Here is a 5,850-nt window from a genome sequence, read left to right on the forward strand (position 1 = left end):
CCCCCTCCTCCTGAGCACCAAGCCTCGCTGCATTAGCAGTCGCAGTCGCGCGGCGGTTTTACCTCCTAATCAGTCCCGCCGACCCTACTTTTCTTCCTGTTTGCATTTTCACTCTCTCTCTCCCAGTCTCTCCCTCACTCTCTTCACACACACACTCATGCACTCATGGCTCCCACAAGTCTGGAAAACCTGGAATAAAAATGGTGGAAAAAACCACGGTTCTGGTATGTCATTGAATTTGGTTGGACGGTCCTGAAAAAATTAGATTTCTAGAACTTTATGAAAAGTTTAATTTTCAAAGTATGAATTTTCAAATACTGTTCTGACAATGTGGAAATTCACCCAAGTTGTGATGCTTTTGCCTTAAATACCTTAAATAAGTTGGAAACTATTTACAGTGGTGTGTAAAAGTGAATTATGAGTATAATGTTGCTGTTATCCTTTTGTCGTTAATTCTCATGAGTCTATTTCATTGCAAATGTTCATGTAAATTTGCAAAATTTACCTTTAAAGGCCTGGAAAAGTCCTAGAAAAAGCCAGGAGCCAAAATATGGGAACCATATGTGCACTCGTATCTTATCCCAACTCCCCTACAATAAACGGTTCGTTGAGGACGGTCGCGGTGGTGTGGCGGAGCAGGCGTTTACATGGCGGCCAGAAGGCCTCGTTCAAATATTTACCGATACGTTGTAACTCAGACTCGGAGCGGTAGGGCAGGGCGGCGGGTAGGGAGTCGTGTGATTACAGGGATTACCGGATCACAGAGATAGGGCTTGGTTTGCAGTCCGCTCCACCCCAGCCGCTCCCACGGTGTGAAATCCAGCAGCCCCGCCCCGGCGCGGCGCACCTGATACGGTGCACCCAAGTCCCTTCCGTTGGAGGGGCTCCCCCCGCTCGCTTCAGCGCGCCCCCCCAGCCGCCTTGGCGCTCCTATGGTGCGTCCGCGCCAACGGGACAAACAGACAACAACAAAGATTGCTCCGGCGACCGTAACGCTTTTGTCGTTGTTGCTATAACGGGAATCGCGATGCTTTGCTTCGTCGAAGTCGGGACAAGCCTCATGAATTTTGGATTGTGTCATCTATCCGTTTCCGAAAAGCGCCCGCCCCTTAGGCCGATGCAGTCATAGTTTGGACAACCATCTTTCCAGAGAGAAGGGGGGGGGGCAGAGACGACAGAGACGAGTTGCCCACCTACACAGGGTTTTTGCCTTGGTTTTTGCACAGAAAGTGGTCTACCTTATCTGTATGGCTTTTTACGGCTGACCGGAGGGGCAGATCGCCCTTTGCCGCCGACCCCACGCCTGAGGAGAGACAAGGACAGAGAGAGGAAAAGGCAATCCGCAACGGCAAATTCCTCATCAAAGTCATAAGGCGCTGAGGCGGCAGACCAATCATCTTGTGCCCGGCCCCGGCCCGATCTAACGCGTTTAATCAGAAGACGAAGTCTCGGAAGTCGGGGCTTTTTAGCGACGCGCAATGAGAGCAAGGCGATCACTACAGTGTCTCTGAAGAGTGGATGCTTTACTGTTATTATCGTTTGAAACAACGGAAAGCAGAGCGATAGAAGACTGATATTTTATATCTTCGCTCCCCTCCCACCGCCAATCTCTTTACTCTTCGTTTCTGTAATAAATGGACGCCTGTGATCCTCCTCGGTCGGGGAGGCTGCATGATTCCCCCATGGACCCCATGGAAAGGCGGAGAGGGGCGGGGGATTCGAGCGAAGTGGGACTCCTCTGGCAAAACAGCAATCAATCCGATTGTTTGGCTGCTGCTGCCTTTTACTTGCCGCTGCCGGCCCGGGAGCTTTTTATTTGCAGCAGCGCATGCAGATGACGTTCGAGCGAGAGAGAGAGAGAGAGAGAGAGAAGGGAGGGGGAGATGGAGAGAGAGAGAGAGGAGAGTCTGGGGTAGGAGGGGGCAGACAGCGACAGAAGGGGGATGAAAAAAACCGCGCTTCAAAGCGAAAGGGACGCATCTGTGCGCGAAAAAGATAGGTTATTCCCTGGAGGGGAGGTGGGGGGGTGGGGGGTGCTTCGAGAGGAAGGGGTTGGGCCGCCCCGCCTGTCGTCGCCAGCGAGCACGCCGATGACTCTCTCCAGCCGTTCTTTATTTTTCGGCTTTTCGAGCGCGGTATGGCGCCAGTCGTGTGGCGAAGCAGCAATGGGACAAACAGAACGGAACTGCGAAACGGAACAACGGAACGGAACAGCGAAACGGAATAAAGGGGATGACGGCTAGAGGGTGTGCACGGTGTAGAGAGATCTCTCTACACCGTGTCCGTGTGTGATGGTGGCCGGAGGCTGGAGAGCCGATGTGCTCGACTGTCTGTGCGGGCAGACGGTAGACGTATCGCGGGGGTTGGAGGGTGGGGGCGGTCAGGATTTGTGCCGGCGACACTGTTGGAAAGTTATTCGTGGAAAGTAAAAATGGGAGCAATAATAGCAATGAACAATGAGCACACACTACTTCTCGCTGCTGGCGCGCGCTCGGCGCCGGAAGAGCGCCGTCACCGCGGCGGCGGCGGCGCGCTATTCGAAAAGCAGCGCCGCGAAACCAGCGCGCGGCGGAAACCGGATTCGGAGATACAATAAAATTCGGTGTGGGGGGAGGGGAAATTGGGGTGCTGAAGCAGGAAGGACGCAGTGCGCGGCGCGGGTGGGACAATGGTTGGGCTGTTTTGCCTCGGCCACGACTACCACTCGCTGCGTGGCGAGTGGCAGTACGGCGACTCGATCCGGTCATCGCGAAGGTTGTTAGGGGGTCGGGAGGCCGTTGAAACAGAACAAACTTTACTCACCTTTCTCTCGCCTAACTGCTTCACGCGAGGAGGACTTAAGAGTCTTCGTGCGGAGACGAGGATCTCTCTCTCCCTCTCTCCCTCTTTCTCTCTCTCTCTCTCTCTCTCTCTCTCTCTCCGTCGCTTTCTCTTGCACACTCCAACAGTCTTTGTGCTTGGACTTGCCGTTACTTCCCCCAGAACATGCGTGTCTCTAATAGAGCCACTTACCTGTTTACAACCCCGTCGGTATCACAAACAGAGGGTCGCAGTGATGTGTGCTACGTCTTCGGGAGTGCGGAATAGGCGGGTGCGAGAGCTGCGACACTGCAGCGTCAGCGTGCCGGTCCAGTGCGCTGATGCTGCTGCCGCCTCTCTACGCCCACCTGCCGTGCGGGTAGGGCGGATGGTGGAGCTAGAGGAGAGGAGAGGAGGAGGAGCGCAGTGCACTCCGCCAGATTTGGTCAGCAAACACGCTCGCGCGCCCACCTGCTCTACCCAACCCCGCCCCGCCCCACCTCCAGCACACACACGCACACACACTCCGCGATGCGATGTGCGTGGGCGCGAGCGGTGCCGCGCGTATTTGCGCGTCCGTTTGTTGCGCCTCCACGCATAATGCCCTGATCACACTGGACGCCGCCGAAACACTCGCGCGCGCGCAAACTTGCCGTACGTCCTCTCTCTCTCTCTCTCTCTCTCTCTCTCTCTCTCCACACACACACACACGGGCGATTCAACCGCCCCTTGTTCCCCAGCTCCCGCCGCCGCCTCCCTCTTGTGTTTGATAATCAGGCTACACACCGCTCCCTGGGCGCGCGCGTGGGGCGCGACCCTCGCAGCCGCGAGCCTGACGCGGGCAATTAGGGAGTCGGCCAATCCACGAGAACAGCGCGGGGCGGGGCGGGCCGTGGGCCGCCGCGTAAGCCCCACTGGCCGGTCGGTCGCTCGGGGTATTCGCGGCGTGCTTTTCCCCAGAGTGTGTTTCCATTGTGTGTGGAGCCACACCTCCCTCTGGTCATCGCCATGCTCACTTCGGCCCACACAGTCCCACAGTAGTAGTGGCCATCCAATGGCACAACCCGTTGTAGCTCCCCGCCCTTTCCGCCCTGTGTGGACGAACGGGTCTCACGGCTCGGCAGCTTGCTGGACTCCTGCCCTGGACTGGCCTGTCCTCCTCCCCAAGTTTCATCCCTCCAAAGAGTTTGCGTGGCGCGCCAAGTTTTGAACGGCCCGTTGGCGTGGCTGGGCGTGGCGGGGCGACTAACTTGCTGCCGACAATGGGGCCGCGTGGCCGTGCCGTGAGCAGCAGGAGCGTCGCCGTTGTGCGGCTGTTGGGCTGCCAATGGAGCCGTGTGCGGTGTGCGGCCCAGCTTGGCCCAGCCTCGTCACCTGCGGGACCGGACCACCCCTGACGAAAACAGTCCTGCACCGACGGGGAGGGGAATGGAGTGAGTGTTGTTTATTCTTTGGTGGCACTACTACTCCTAGATAAGTAGTTGTAGTTACCACGACTGTCTTGTTAGTCGTCAAATATTGATGAGATAATGAGTTGCAGTAAAGTTTTGGGGATTTCACGATTTTTGCGCATGGCATTGGTTTGAAACTCGGGACGTTTATTTTGGGAGGCGAGATGGTTGGAGGTGGTCACCTGTATACCCAAGTGCACGTCTGAGGTGGGTCCGTGACATTTGCTACAGAACAGATCGTCAATGCGTCCATTTTATCGGGTCCGGGAGGAAACTGTACCGCCCGCGGGACCCGCGGTACGCTACGGTTCCTCTCCTCTCGTCTGCGGTCCGCCTCGTGCTTGCGGCGGTACCAGCGGTATGGAATATTCCGTCGCTTTGCCGCACAACATGAAAGAGTTGTGAAGAGATCAATTCGGGGTATATCGAAGTGTTTCAATAGAGCGCACGCGTTCCGTTGCAAATTAATTTAAAATAAAGAGAGAGAGAGACCAGGTGCTGGAGAGAAAAAAGTTAATGAGTTGGTGGTCATTGCAGTCATAAATCTCCGCGCCAGCCAGGCACTCGACTAGACGGAAGCTCGTTCTGTTGCGGCTGCTGTGTGGTACAATGCCGAGTGCAGGGGTGGCGTGGGGAAGGGGGAGTTTTCAATGATGAAAAAGTAGTAGGGCCGGGGATTTTTTTTTTGTGCTCTCCCCGATCCCCTTGTTTCACCCCTTGTCCCCCGCATGTGACAAATTGCAGGTTTGCAAACAGCACATTAAAACATGCATCAAAGGGCGTGCAAAGATGCAAATTGTGTGGGACGTGGCAGAGGGTGGGGGGGACTGTGTTAGCGCTTAGAGTCGGGGGACGCGTTAGGGGAGCGCAGCCGCACAGCGTGCGTCCGATTGAAATGTGTACATTCCACCGCTTCCATCAGAGAATGGCTGGCATTTAAGCCCCATCGACTAATTGTCGGAGAATGTGTACTGGCGTCCGGTCAGTTAAAGCGGGCTTGTCCATTTGGTGTTGGGAAAGAACGTTCGGGTTCGGGCATCCCAATAACGCGACGAGGAAATGTGTCGCAGGAAATTCTAAATCAGTAGTGTATTGCAAGTCCCTGGTGGTATGTCCCTATGCCCAACTGAATGATTCGGCACTCGGCAGCGGGGAGTTGAATTGTTTTGTGATTGCAGTTTGCCCTAACGAAGTTGCTTTTGTCCTTGTCGCAGGTGAGCCCCGGGTCCTCGACACTGATTGGCTCCATGCGAGTGCGCTAATGAACACTTGAAGAGCATAGCGGACGGGGACGACAGGGCGAACCAGCTTTGTGTTTGTGATGCTGGTGCAGAGTTAGGTAAGTGTCCCTACACTAGAAAGCATCGGAATCCAAGTCGAAATCAAGTTATATTACGTTCTGGTGCGGCCATTCATGCCATTAATGGAATGAGGGAAAGGCGAAGACTTTGCGAATTTGGTGCCGCGGTGGCAACACCCTTGCACTGCTGCAGAGCAGAAGAAAAGACCCGTGGGTAAAGTGCAGTCCTTCTCTTCCTTAAAAAAAAAAAAATCGAACCCGTTAGGGTCGTTATTAAACGGATAAGTCAGGGGGGGGGGG

At 55.3% G+C, this 5,850-nt stretch overlaps 1 protein-coding gene across 2 annotated transcripts in view; it reads left to right on the forward strand.

Annotated features, from left to right (window-relative positions):
* Positions 1 to 5,850, forward strand: part of LOC113211612 (protein artichoke) — a 111,787-nt gene that overhangs the window by 49,014 nt on the left and 56,923 nt on the right. Inside the window, exon 1 of one of the 2 annotated variants that reach the window (XM_026430038.2) lies at positions 5,471 to 5,589. The exons of the other annotated variant lie outside the window; for it this stretch is intronic. The gene's annotated coding sequence lies outside the window, so the exon portion shown is untranslated. Of the gene's footprint in view, positions 1 to 5,470; positions 5,590 to 5,850 lie in introns of those variants that run through there. 2 annotated transcript variants of the gene reach the window in all.

The sequence above is a fragment of the Frankliniella occidentalis genome, unplaced genomic scaffold (assembly GCF_000697945.3).
Source record: "Frankliniella occidentalis isolate FOCC.00 unplaced genomic scaffold, Focc_3.1 Scaffold123, whole genome shotgun sequence".
Classification (NCBI taxonomy): Eukaryota; Metazoa; Arthropoda; class Insecta; order Thysanoptera; family Thripidae; genus Frankliniella; species Frankliniella occidentalis.